A 14,154-nucleotide genomic window follows, 5' to 3' on the forward strand; every position below is an offset into this window, starting at 1 on the left:
TTATCACAGGCTACACCGGCCTGCTGCTTACTTCAGCCCTTTCAAGTTGGGCATTGTCTTGTAAAATGACAAGAAAAATCTTTAAAAACCAAAGAGCATATGACAGCTCCCATAATCTTAAAATATGAATTCAACTCCACGATCCTTCCAAAGTCCCCCCTATTGTTTGTGGTCAGCCTACAATCACCTTGGAGCCCGCACAACCCCCCATAACCTAGCCCTCAAAGTTTGCCACCTAGTAAAGAAGTTGGAAATCTGCCAGCCAGGAAACTTTCCTTTGTACCCCAAAGCCAGGGCTGGGAGTGGAGGGAGATTCCTCGGTAAAGGGCGCCTCAGGACAATGCGCCCCAGGTGCAGAGGCTGGGGAGTGGAGGCTGGACTGAGTGCGGGGAGCTATTGTCTTGCAAGGTGTGCCCAAATTCGACCTCCGTCCTCCAGAGAGTGCTCTCCCTCCAGCCCTTCCCTCCCTTCCCCGGCCGGCCGGCACCCCGAGTTTGAGCAGGAGGAGGAGACCCGGCGCCCCCGGCCCATTCCTCCCCGCCTCCCTCCCCGGCCCAGAAAAGTTGAGGCCGAGCTGGGCGAGAGGGAAGGTGGGGGCGGGGATGGGAAAGCGGCCTGAACTCGAAGTGTAAGGGTATCAGTCACTGCCGGGAAGGAAGCTCCGGCTTGTGAACTCTTCTTGAACCGAGATTTAAGTCTGCAGCCATAAATCACCGAGACGTAAACTCCGCCATGCAGCGCTCAGAGCGGCCGGTGGCCCGGCTTACCTTAACTTCTGAAGAGCGCCGCGCCCGGGGCTCGGGCTGCGCCGGCTGCTGCGCTCCGCGGCCGGCCGGGCCCCTCGGCGGGACGGGCGCCCACCCTCCGCATCAGCCGACGGCCGCGGGCGGACCCCCGAGGCCGGACGGACGCGGGCCGCGGAGCCCGGCGCCCGGCTGCTCCGGCGAGGCTCGCCCAGGGCGGACTGGGGCGGTGGGACCCCCCCGCCCGCCCACCGCCTCCCGCCCGCCCTCCCCTCCCCCACTCCCCGCCCCTGCCCTTCCCGAGGGCGGCAGCCGCCGGAGAGCGCGGCCGCTGCGGGCTCCGCCTGGGCTAGTGGCACCGACTCGGTACGTTTCTTATGAATATTACGCGCGGAGCCGCGTCTGGTCGGGGTGCGGCGGGGGTGCTGGGGCGGGCGGGCGGGGAGACCCAGGCGCCGGGGAAGCGGCCGGCGGGGGGATGGGGCGAGGGGAGGGCGCAGCGAGGAGAGGGGGTTCGGGGAGGAGGGCGGCCTCCTCCACCCAGCGCCCTCCTCCCCTCCCGGAGGCAGGCGTCACCAAAGTCCAGGAAAATTATGCTAATGAGGACAAGCGGCTCTCACAAAGGGGCTCCCCGGCCGCCGGCTTAATTCTTAGGAATCCGTTTGGGAAACCACACAACCCTCTGCCCCGTCGTTTCCAGTTAGGAGGTGTGGGAGAGGGCGTCAGGCTTGAGTTCTCCAGACTCTGGGCCCTGCCCCTCACCTGCCACCGTCACCCAGGCACCAGAGCCAACCGCTGGGTGCGGGGCCAGGGCCTTCTTCCGGAGATCCATCCAGAGCCAGCGGGGCTGTCGGTGGCTACACAGTGCCCGAGGCTGTGGGCATCCTGACAGCCTGGCGGCCCAGGTTCTGGGGAGTGCACGCGGGTCCCCGCGGTGAAATGGACGCTGGGCGCAGGCACACAGGGCGCGCGGGGCCCCGGCCTCACTCTCCTGCGCCCGCTGGGCAGTGCAGACCCGCAGCTCGCCCACAAGGACGCAGATAAAGCTCTGACCCCAACACACACGGACCCCACGACTGTCCCCCTCGTCAGTGGCGCAGGGTCAGTCCCGCGCTCTCTCGCTGGACGTGGCGCGGCCCTCCTCCCCGGCCTCCCCAGCTCCCCGGGTTCTGAGCTCTGCCTCGGTAGGGATGAGGCGGCAAGAGGCTTCTCAAAGGAAGGTGTTAGAAGTATAAGGAGTATGTTTAAACTGTCAGGGACCCAGAGCGTCACCTCAGAGCAAAGACAACCCAGGGGAGGGGGGAGATCAGAAAGCGCTCTCGGCCGCCTGGCCGCACGCACACCAATGCTTTTGTCATTTATGGCCGGGCAAGATTTATGACTCGGCGCCCCAAAGCTGTAAACAGAGCACAAAACAGCAAACACTTGCTCCTTAGGCATATTGCGGCCGTGCAACTTGAAAGGGCGCTGGGCGCGTAGGAGGTGAGGGCCGGCCGCAAAAATCCGCTGGGCGGCATTTTCTCTTCAAATCCGCGGGGCTGGATGTGGCGTTTGAAGAAAGAAGGCGTGGGTCAATAATCAACCCGCACTTTCTCCTCCAAACTGCTGACGCGACTCTCACGGCCTTCTCAGCTAAGCCAGCTGCAGGGAAGGCCAGCTCTCCGTGAGAACCTGCCGGGGAGAGGACGGTCCGAGCAGCGAGAGAGGGGCCGGGCCGAGGGCACGGAGCAGAGGCTGGGCGCCCGGAGCGCCGAGACCGTTCAGGGCAAACCCCGGGGTCCGGGCCAGAGGAACCAGGGGGGCCAAGGCCCATCCTGGCGGGAGCTCTCTCAGACCAGGGCCTCCACCGGCCTCCGCTCCGACTGCGCGGCTTCGGAGCCACAGGCCCTGGCGGGCAGAAGCCGGGACCTCAAGACTAAGGTCGGCTGTGCTGAGTGACTCACCCTTCCCTGCAGAAATCGAAAAGGACTGGCTTTGGAGCGAGGGCAGGCTAAATGATTGAAAAATAATAACTGAATTAACGGCAGGAGCCTTTCGTTTTGTTATTTTTTTTAAAGCGAGAACACCTTTGTTGATTTCCACCTCCAGAAAGTCCCCCTCGCCGCTCTGCCCTCTCTAAGCAAGTCCTTAGCTCTTCACTGGCTCCTCCAAACCCACGAGGCTTTTCTTTGCTGAGAGGATTCCTTGGCTTTCCCCGCGTCTCCAAGGTTCCTGATGTCTCATCCAGGGGAATAAAAGAAAATGTTTTCTCAGCAGAACACTGAGCGCTTGAAAGGTGCCTGGCTTCTATTTCTACTTCCAAGGTGGTGTCCTCCTGCATCTCTGAGGGCCTCCGGACTCCAGGGCTCTCTGTGCAGCCGGGGAGGAAGGTGAGGAGTGGTTGTTGGCAAGAAGAGACATCAGAGACCCAGGATGGGGAGAAAAGCCATTGAGGAAGTACACTTGCCTGTGAGAGTGGAGCTGGCATTCTGAGGGCAGAAGGGGACCAACCGGTCTTTTTCATGGCTAACAGTTTAGCTCTAATAGAGTGGCTTTAGCTCTTTCCTGGGAGGAAAAACCAACCCGTGCTCTATAAAAGCCGTTATTGGCTGCTTCTCGCTTTTATACTGAACCGGCTCTCGTCCATGGTTAGATATTTATTCTGCTTGCTGGCACTGAAGCGACAATAAAAAGATGCCTCTAACAAACCTCTATTCCCTTTCTCATTCTTTCTAGTGAAACTATATTATTTATGAGTCTTTAACTGGGTCAAAAATGCGCCAGAACTGGGTCATAAATCATATGAAATGCTGACAAGTAATTGAACAGCAATTAAGGCTTACATTTTATTTCCAAGGGGTGTTTTAGAGCACTCGAAATGGCCTCAGTTAAACAGTTCGAGCAGAGGCTGGCACGGAGGGAGGGAAGAATCAGCCCTTTCGTTCTGGGAAAGTAAATCCCACTCAAGTAGGTGAAGCCTGGTTTGATTCTTCAAAGTAAAAAAAAAAAAAAAGACTTTAAAAAAGTCAAAGAGGTAAATTCAATTCCTGATTCCTTGTAGGTGCTCTTTTTTTCTGCTCCAAGGAGCAAGAGGAAAGCAGAGTCTCCTCCACCTTTGCAAGGAATTTCCACTCTCCCCAAGAGTGTGGGGTCCCCAAAGCCCAGTTAGCGGCAGGCTTTCCCTTTAATTTGGAAGCTCACACTTTAACTCTCATCTGCCTCCCTCCTGGCTGCTGCTCTGTTTCTGAGACTCTGAAGCCAGAGAAATTTCTACCTCTGCTTCCTGAGGACTCTGTCCTCAGACTTCTCCAACCCAGAGCGCACCAGCCAGTTGTTCATGAACTCACCGGGCAGCCTGGGGGAGTTCAGGGAGCACCCAGACGAGCACACTGATGAAGCCTAAACCCAGCCCAGCTCCTCCTGAGGATAACCAGCTTCAGGGCTCCCCGCGTGCTCCGCCACCCCAAGCCTCTCCTAGGTCTCAGCTATCTTTCTCCCTGCCTTTCAGACAGCTGGGGCTCAGGAAACAATGGCACTCGCACCGGGTTGGCTCCTGAGGTCCGGCCTGGGGAAGCATGCCCCGCAACCCAGCACTGAACAAAGTGTCTGGAAGCATCATCAATAAAATGGCAGCACATCTGCACATCTCCCTCATCGATTCCCCTCTTCCATCTGCTCAGGCTGCCCAGGTCAGCCCTAACCCTCGTCCCTGCCAGCAAACACCTCCCACCAGAAAGAGATTCCCCTTCTTGGCCACTGGGCCTGTTGTGAGGTCTCCACGCTCCTCTCCTCTCGGCTCCACTCCCCGCGGCTTGGCCACCATAGCCCGGCTGGTGCCACCGGCGCTTCAGGATCCTCCCCTGCCCGGGCTCACTCGTGGGACTCCTGTCCTGCAGTGGACAAAGCCACCCTTGCCCCGGAGGCTCCCGGGGCCCACCCGGTAGCCCCCGAGTGCCACTTCCTTTCTACCCCAACACTTTTCAGCGAATTAAACTCAGAGTCTGAGGCATTGCTGGGAATCCTTCAAATGGTTTCGGTTCCAAAAGAGAAACAAAGGAAGAGAGCGGCCGAGGGTCCTGTCCCTGAGCCAGGGTCTCCTCGTCTGACCTTTGTCTCACACAGCTATAACTCACTCTAGATATGAACAATCAGCGGAAATACCTTAAAATAAATTCCATCCTCCTGGTGTGGCCTCCAGTCCCATCGGCTAGCTCGCCCAGAACCGGTCCTTGAGCGCTGGAAACTGCAGCCGCTGGAAGAGCACTCTCCAGTCTCCGGAGAAGGGGAAGGCGCAGGAGGAGGTGGGTACGGGGGTGGGGGAAGCTCTCGCTCTGTGGAGAATCTAGAAAACGTAATCACAGGCGAAGCCTGCCTGGGTCTCCACTCCAAATGCCACTATAATGTGCTGTATTATGTGCTCACGTGGTCAGACGTCAACTTAAATCCTGTTATTTGAAATAGGGACTCACAGAAGGAACTAGGTTTCTAAGCAGAACATTTAGCTTTGGGGGAGGGAAAATGGGGGACCTTGACCAGTAGTCCGGAAGAGTTTCCTCTAAGTAGTGGGATGCTGGGGGACACCCCCCCGCCCCGCCGTGCACACACTCACGCCACGCAAGGCCACTTATCTCCACTTTTATTTCTTTACACACGTTCCAAGTACAGAGGATCAGGAATGCTATCCATATTCTGAGAGTCCACTCACTTTCCTTCTGGCCTCCCATCCGTGGACAAGCAGCACACACGCCACACCCCTCAGGCCCCTCTGCCACACAGGCCAGCACACCAGAAGGCAAGCCAGGAATGAGTGGCCTGGTCATCAGACCCTCACGTCTGCAGCTGTTTGGAGTTTGCTAACATCCACACTGTGCACCACAGCTATCTATCGGAGAGACCGAAAAGGCCTACACTTAGCTTCGGTCAGTGGGAGCCCTCTAGGAAATATGTGCTTAGCTATAGCGTGGCGGGCTACCTGGTGGGTTCTGTGTCACAAAATCCGGAGGGAACTAATGCCCTGGCCAGATCTGCATAGCAGAGGTTTCTAAAGATGAGGAACACAGGGAGACATAACCTAATTGCCTCTACAAGAAAGGGGACCGACTTCTCTGGAGTTCTTTGTGCTAAACTACAAGCCAACCCGAGAGCCTCTGCAAGCAGGTCTGCCTGCCCTTCCAAAGTAACTCCATGTCTGTGGGCAGAAACTGAACCAAACCACTTCTGCTTGGGAAGAATTGGTTGGAGTGAAAGGCTGCCCCAGGCCCCGTCCCACTGCTGCCTTCGCCTGGGGACAGAGCCCACTCATCCCAACACCTGGCCCTTCCCTGAGCCTTCTAAAAAGTTCCCCTCTCCTGGTCTTAGTTTTTAACCTTGAGTGTTCTGAGACCAATGAGTGCTTCAAGCCTTGGTCTTTGTTCCTTAAGCATGGGTCTTCAGCTGGTCTGAAGGTTCAGTTGAGCAGCTGCTCACTGCATGGTTCCTCCCTTCTTCTTCTCCCCTGAAGGGGAGCTGAGGACACTGTGAGCACACAGGCCTTGAGCAAGGGGGCCTGCTTATGAAGGAGCCTTCAAACCAGGAGGGCTTAACAAAGAAGTCAGCCCTGACCTAAACCAGCGGCCGTATTCCCATTAGGTTCTGTCTGTGGTGTCCCTAGAACAGGACCTTGCTGTGAACTTTCCCAGCTCTGACCTAAGCCAGGAGCTGGAAAGAAAGGATCCAAGGTGAAAACCTACCTCTCTCTGGCTTGGGAGTTAAGAACCAGGACCAAAGGCTGATTTCCAAAATATATTCTCCCCTCCCCCAGGGACTGGGTCTGCTCTTCCTTCTGCCCTGTCTCCTTAGGAATCCCTGGGTATTCATACCGAGCTCTCCAGACACCCTAGAAAAGGACCTGGAAATACTGCCCAGTTGCTGACAGCCCCTCCCCCACCCAGTTTCTGTAAAGACATCTACTCAAAGGTGAGGAGGGACCCCCTCCAGAAAGCTCAGAACAGTTTTGAGAAAACTTAAACTCTTGAGGCCATAAATCAGTGGTAGAAGTCACTGGTCCTGGTTCAGAAAAACGCCTTAATGCCAGCAAGGCCCAGAGGCAGCTCCGCTCCAGCCTGGAGCCTCCACATGGTCACATCCCAGTTAATGCTTCAACTGCTGTTTAACAATTAACATCCGTCAACTGGAATGGCATGGAGTGACTTGGTGGGAAAGACGGAAAAAATCTGAGAAAGTTAGAGGAAATTTAACTTCTGAGGTGAAAATAGATTCCCTAAGAGAAATGTGGGGCTGGTCTACCCGCTAAGGACCTAGCAGCTGGGAGTCTTCCTTCACCGTTCTGAAATCCTCTTTCCTGGAGCTGCCAGACCCCCTTCACTGACCCCACCAGCCTCTTACCTGGCAGGGCTGGGGACCCCATGCTGTGATCCAGGCCACCAGAGCCAAAATAGGGTGAAAGTTGGCTTAGAAGGAGCAGGTAACCAAGCATAGGTAGGCCTTTAGTCAATATTTGCAAGGTTGTTGGCAGATTAGCTGTATGTGTACTCAAACACTGCAATCTGGCTTCTCTATCAAAACTGCACTTAATATTTCCTGTCAGCTCTAGTGGCTGTTCTACTCAGCATCAAGTAAGTCTCTTACCTCGCGCGCGCGTGTGTGTGTGTGTGTGTGTCTGTGTGTGTGTGTGTGTGTTTGTAGATCATAGTTATTTAACATGAAATATTTCCTGTGGGAGCAAACCAAAACACAAATGAGCTTCAAGTTCTCTGGACACATGTGGATGTGTATATCATGTTATAAACATGACTCGAAACTCTTTCAGCTATTTATACCTGCAATTTTTCTGTTGTTTGCAGAGATGCAAGCCATGTATACACATGGAGCTGCATGTTCCTGATATAAACAGACATATGGCAGCTGAAAAAGTAACCCAGTTCCTATTACTGTTTACCTCTTATCTGATAAAATAATAATTGTATCCAGAACGCCATACCACCACTGAATAACATGTTGCAATTAATTAACAACATGATATTTATCTGGGGAGCAAACTTTAGGGAAGACGGGCCTAGGGAATAAAAACCCAAAATCTCAAAACTTTTAAAAAAGAAGTCATTGTTGAAAGAATAAAGCAAACTCATTTGTTCATACCAAGCTTCTGCAAGCTATTCCAGCAGCTCCTCCCTCAAATAGGCACATAATTTATGGATCTTTTACAAGGTAATAAACCACAGTAATTACCTCCCTGCATCCCAAACTAAGAGAACAAATTAAGCCAGAACTTGAAAAGAAATTTAAAGCATCTTCCCTTGTTCTGAATAGGAAAAGAACCCGAGGGACCATAGAAGACTTGAGCTTTTCCTGCAGGATGAACTGGGTCAGCCCTGATGAAGGGCTGGAGAACCCTGCGACTGGTCAAGGCTGACACACAGAAATACAGCAACTTCTCTCAATGAGAGGCAAAGGGATCCGGGAAACTGCAAGGCAGTGAGACACATTTTCCTCCACCGAGAGCTGGGTCTGGCTTCAGTTTCCGAACTCACAGAACTCACAACCTCCACCACGCTGGCTACAGACAACAAGAAGAGCAGCCCACGCAGCTGCCCGCTGTGCCCCTGGACTCGTTGCTTTTACCTTGAAGTTCCAAGTTGTGGTTTGTTTGAGGCTTGCAGGAAGAAACAAACACACCCCTCTGGCTCCCCACCCCATCTATGGCTCCTCCAACAGCTCCGGGTTACTTTACAGCTGGCTTTAGGGTGGACTCTTTGTCTGCCTGAAGTCCCACATTGTCCGGGCACAGCTGAAGGGAACCCAGCTCCAAAACTCCTCTCAAGTTAAACATTGACCAGCACCTCTTTCAACCCGATACAGTTGCCAGGACCTGGGGAGGATAAACTCCTCCTAACCGCCTGCTGCAAAGTCCCACTCCACAAAGAGTTCTGGCGCAGTGCTTACCTCCAAAGATGTTTAAATCGGAACCAGGAATTGTCTCCAACTCCAGGCGTTCAAGGAATTGCTTTTTCCGGTGTCCAGGCGCTCTGCAGACAAATAAACAGCAGAGGGGTGAACGGTGGCTGGTGGCTGCGGAAGAAGGGAGTCCAAGGACCGGAGTTGGAAATGAGGCCTGTGCGGGCGCCAGGGTGGCCCCCGGGGGTGACGCGGACACGGAGGAGTCGCCAGGGCACTCGTCCATGAGACGCAGTCATAGCTTGAAATGTTCCAGTCTACAAATGGCCCGGAGATGGTGATTTATTATTGTAAAAATAAATACATACTCCATCTCTACACCCACACTCTCTCCTTTTTCTCTTTTCTTTCTTTCTTTTTTTTTTTCCTGAGGGGAGAGAGAAAATGGACTAGAAGAAGGAGAAATAGGTAGTGGAATAGGCCTTGCTGGTGCAGCGGGCTCTACTGAGCCAGCTCCTCAGGCATCCTAACTTGAAGGATGTGAATGCACGCTTTATTTTCTTTTGCTAACAAAGGGAAGCCTTGTTTGGAAGCATTCAATCACGAATTCTCCTGAAACCTCACTAGTAGTGTTCATTTCTGTTGGCGGGAAATTAGACCCTGGCTTCTTCAGTTCACAGGACCAAAGGCAATCTTGAGAGGTTTCGTCTGCTGGTTCATTCAAGTGCCAGGTGGGCTACCTCCTGGTCCTGGTCAGCTGGCAGGACTGACGGCCGCAGCACCCAGTCCCTCCGAGCCAGCAGGCCAACTACTGCTGCTGGAAATGCGCAGGTCTGAGGCACGGAAGAGACTGGGGAGGGCTGCTCCTGCCTCACCTCCTGAAGCCGCCACAGCGTTCACAATACCTGCAACTCTCTCTTGCCCTCTAAACTGCAAATGGCCACGAAGCGCTCTGCCAACTTCCTGGGGATGTGTATGATACTCGAGGGGAGAGCAGAAAATCTTTGGGGCTCCCAGCCTTCTAGCTTAGGAAAGCTCTCCCCTCTCCAGGCATGGTTTTAGAGCCCTCGCCCTGAACCCACTATCCCTTCACCAGGACCCAGGTAACCTCTCACACTCCAGCCTGCTCCAAACCAGCCTCCTGTGTCCTGTTTCCATGAAACCCTGCTGCCTGCACTGAGGGGACTCCCAAACAGCTGACACCCCCTGACCCCTGGCTTCCGAATCTGCCAACAGGCTGAAAGTCTAGCAGCAGGCTGGCAGCGCACTTCTGCTGGGTCTCAAGCTGCAGTCTTTATCCTCCAGCAGGCAATTTGGATCCACCCTGGCCCCCCTCCTCAAAGGGAGTGCCCCTGGCCTTGGGGCTCCCGGGGTGACACTGAGTGGGGGTGAGGCAGCCATCTTTCACTTTGCCCCAGAAAGATCCCTTACACCCCACCCACCACCTTCACCCCAGCAGGAAGCCTAGTATTATGATTCTTATCGTTATTATTATTGTTGCTATTTCTTTATCCCAAGTCTAATATTCATGACTGCTGTTTTCCATAAACCCTTCAGCCTAATGAGTCACAGAGAGATGCTGCCCAGGTCTCTCGCCCTACAATGGCCATCACTGCCGCTGTGGCCTCTCTCGGCGTTTTCTGGCGTCCGCTAGCTCCCTCGCTTGCCCCGGGCTGCTGGTGATTTATGAACGCCGGGAAAATTGAACAAAGCCGCGCCCATCCTGTGGTATCTCTGCAGCCTTCCCCCGTGAGAATCAGAACATTACCAACTGTCTGCGCATCCGTCCCACTTCATCACCGAAGCCAGGATGTGACCACCACAAAACACAAGCCAGACTCACAGTTCCCCTGGACGCAGCGAGCTCCCTGGACTGGCAGACACCCTACGGAAAAGCCCCAGGACCTGCGAGGGCCTCCGGCTTGCTTCTCGCGCCGAAAGGCGCTCTCCTGCCTTCCTGAAGGAGTTAATAGTCTTTGGAGATAAATCTGAGGATGAGTGTATTTAAAAATCAAATACGAAGTTGGAGTCCCACTTCTGAGAGATTCATTCCATGTGAGGCCCTGCCGACAACGATCCATTCCTGACGCTCTGCATTAATTATTTAATGAGCCACGTGACCTCAAAGATTACAATTTCAATATCTCCCTCCAACAGGCACCACACCTTTGTCAGCTGCAACCCGGTCCTTGTTTGGCTTTTTTGCTCCCCAGGTCCCCAGAGCGCATTCACCCCTGCCCCTGTAGGGTAAGCGATGGCCATATACATAGCAGATTTAGTCTTTGGGGGCTGCAAGCATTGGGGACAATGGGGACACACTGCTCGCCCTGACATCCATCGCCTCCAGAGCCCATTGGCTGGCCACCTGTTTGAGTGCCAAGTCTAGGGCGGCTTGCTTACATAATCTCCCAAGGCACCTTCGATGGTGCACACAACAAGACCCCATTCTTGATTCAGGCTGTGCACACCTGTGGCAGTGCACATGCATCAAGGCTAGATGCAGAGCAGTGGAAAGATGCCTGTGGGTCACCACCACCCAGGGAGAGAGCAAGGGCTCTCTTCACCCTACGCACCCGTTCACACAGGAAACACTGCAGGTGGGGATCATTCCGCTGCCTCAGTTTCCCTGTCTGAAAAGGGAGACGAGTGAACAAAACTGGCCTCTGCGTCTCTTCCATCTTGGAGTCTTTCAATCAGGGAATTTCTTTCAGCTCCAGGAATCAGTGTTGGGCTGAGAGAATGGGGCTGGCCTGAGAGTGGAGAGGGTGCTGAGCGTGGAGCCTTTCCATAAGAGATGCCAGAGTTCCAAGCCAAAGCGGCAGGCTAGATTCCTGACAGACCCAGCCATCTCTGAGGCTGTCAAGGAGACAGAACACTGACCATTGTGGTCTCCTCCCCCCACTCCTATTGTTTCTAGCCCATTCCCTCTGAGGTGCAGAGCAGCTAGTTATTCCTGGGCCCGTGTGTGATATACACAAGAAATGCCAGGAACAGCAGTGGGGAAAGGTAAGCCTGTGTTCTTCAGCACAGGACTATACCCAGAGGTGCAGACCATAGGAGCACCAAGGACTGCCCATTGCCAGCACAGAATCCTCTCCTTTGGATGAGAAGCCCCAGGCCTCTGTTTGCTACACGTATTCTTTGCCATTTTTCTTTCCTTTCATTCTAAAGACTCACTGATCTGTTTCCATGTTGGAACGCTAGAAAGAAGGCAGCCTCGAGGAGGTCATCACAGTTTGGAAGCTTAGGGAAACAGGGGACCCAGGAGAGAGAGCACTCTTCACCCCATGGAGAGAAGAGTGAGAGGTGGGAGCATGGGGCACCCTGGGGCCGCTGGGTATAAAGGCAGAGACACTTTGCAGTGAGCCCACCCTCATATATCTAGGTAATCTTCCCAGGAGCTCCATCCTGGGTATTAAGTACTCCACTATGCCTGTCACAGTTGAATTCCTGCTGTAATAAAACACCGGGTATATGGTAGGTTTCAGCAAAACTAGGGGAGAACGCTTGCAAAGTGCCATTTTTCTTCAAGGGGGAGAGTGTTAAGTACTTAATTCAAACTGTGACCATTAAAGTGTCTCCGATCCGATTTAGGTTGATTTCAGATGTTGACAAAACTTTTATCTCCAGAGTCATGCGCAGCTTGGCTCTGTGACTAAAGCAGATGAGTGTGTATTAAAGGGAGAAAGCAGGAGGGAACAGGAGAGCATGTGGAAGGGTCATTTTTGTAGGAGAATTATAGAGCTTACACAAAATACTGTCTTTAAAGGTCAAGGGTTTGAGGGGCTAGTAGGGTTTGCCTTTAAAAAAGACAATTAATGAGATAGAAAATTTGTCCTCTCAGTGAACTCTTATGGTTGCCCTAGCAAAGGGCAGACAATGCCTGGTTTTGAAGCACAGAATGAGATTTTTCTCAGCTGTTATAACAAGCTCCCTTAAAGGCCAAAACTGAAACAGACAAAACTCTGAAGAAATGGCCACCATTTGCATCACTTTCAATAATTTTGGTTTTGCAAAACTCACCAATACCTTCATAATCAATACATTTGAGACCCCAAAAAAATGCCATTTCTTCTTGGAATACCAGAAAAATGACCTCAATCTTTTCCTTTTCTGGATAGTTTATAAAAGCTAGTGAAGAAAAAGACACTCCCCTTCACCCATACGAAGCCGGTGGACATGTTCCCACACCCTTCCGTCCCCACAAAGGAGAAATACAAGAATTTACCTTAAGTTACGGTCATCTGCCATTTGAGGTTTTGCAGGTCGACACTCAATTTCCACCGAGACTCTAGCCTTTTTTTTTGAGCAGACAGCCAAGATGCTGCATCTTTGCCTGAGACCACATTATTTGCAAGAAGATCCCTCTCTCCTCCACAGACTTTTCCCAGAGAATGCCTTTCAGAATTGCTGTTGAATTACAAAGAAGTATTTATTGTATGAGGTGATTAATGATTCCTGGGAAAATTGCTATTTTCAGCGTGATTTAATTTCGTTTTACAAGTGCGTGTAGCAGGGGGAGGGTTAATAAGTTTCAGCAGCAGTGGCTTGCCTCCACAAATGCCTGGCACCCGTTCACACCTTATAAAACACACTTTATGCCAGTTATTTTTTTCTGACTTGGGAAGACCCTGAATTTTTTTGACCCCTGCAGAGACTTGAGTCCATCACTTCTCTTGCAAATCTGGTTTGTTTGCAGGTTGGGAATGAATCACCTCAGGGCAGCAAAGGTGAATGGGTACCAGCACTAAAACCGGCTGAGTGTTTTGCCACTGATGGGAAACTGGCTTTAAAATTCCTCTGGTACTGCAGAGGTAGGTGACCACGCCCTCTCCCATCTCGGTTAAAACGACTTCATGACCCAGAAACTGCGCTTTTGCAAGGCCGGGTGACAGTTCTAATACTCTGGGGCCAGCACGCGTCACATTTCTGTATCTTGTTGCAGGGCACAGCACGCCGAGTTGGAATCAGTACACAAGTGCTAGGGTTCTGGAAATGAGAAGTGAGTTTTTATTTTCAGCCTTGTGTATCTAGTTCTCTGGGAGTGAGCAGAATGATCCAAAAGCATTTGCAGAAAATGATCCTATTTTCAGAGTTTGGCTGTCTCCCAGCAGTGACTCCTCCAGGTCTACTTCACACGGGGTGCATTTGGGGTGTCGTTATGCTTTTGTACTCCTCAGAAGATACTCTGGAGGGTGCACTGGGAAAATTCCCTTTACTTTGAAAGCCTTTTCAAAAAAGAACAAGCAAACAAGACACAAATGCTCAAGCCGTACTTCTTGAAGAGGACTGATTTTAGGACCAGCCCAGAAACAAAAGCAATCTCAACCCTTTGCACAAACTATTTTTTAATCTCCAGGGAAACAGGCAGATTAAATGTGAAGGTGCAACAAATACCAAAGGGACCACTTCTTTCCAAGTGTGCTCAGAGTTCAGTGTGTAGAACAGCTGCAGAAACTCCTGGGCCCTGTGCACCGCGTGGTTTCACCTTTCATTGCAGGGAAGGACACGTTTCTATGCCTTACAGAGACTGGAAGCC

The sequence above is a fragment of the Muscardinus avellanarius genome (genome assembly GCF_963383645.1).
Source record: "Muscardinus avellanarius genome assembly, chromosome: 9".
Lineage (NCBI taxonomy): Eukaryota > Metazoa > Chordata > Mammalia > Rodentia > Gliridae > Muscardinus > Muscardinus avellanarius.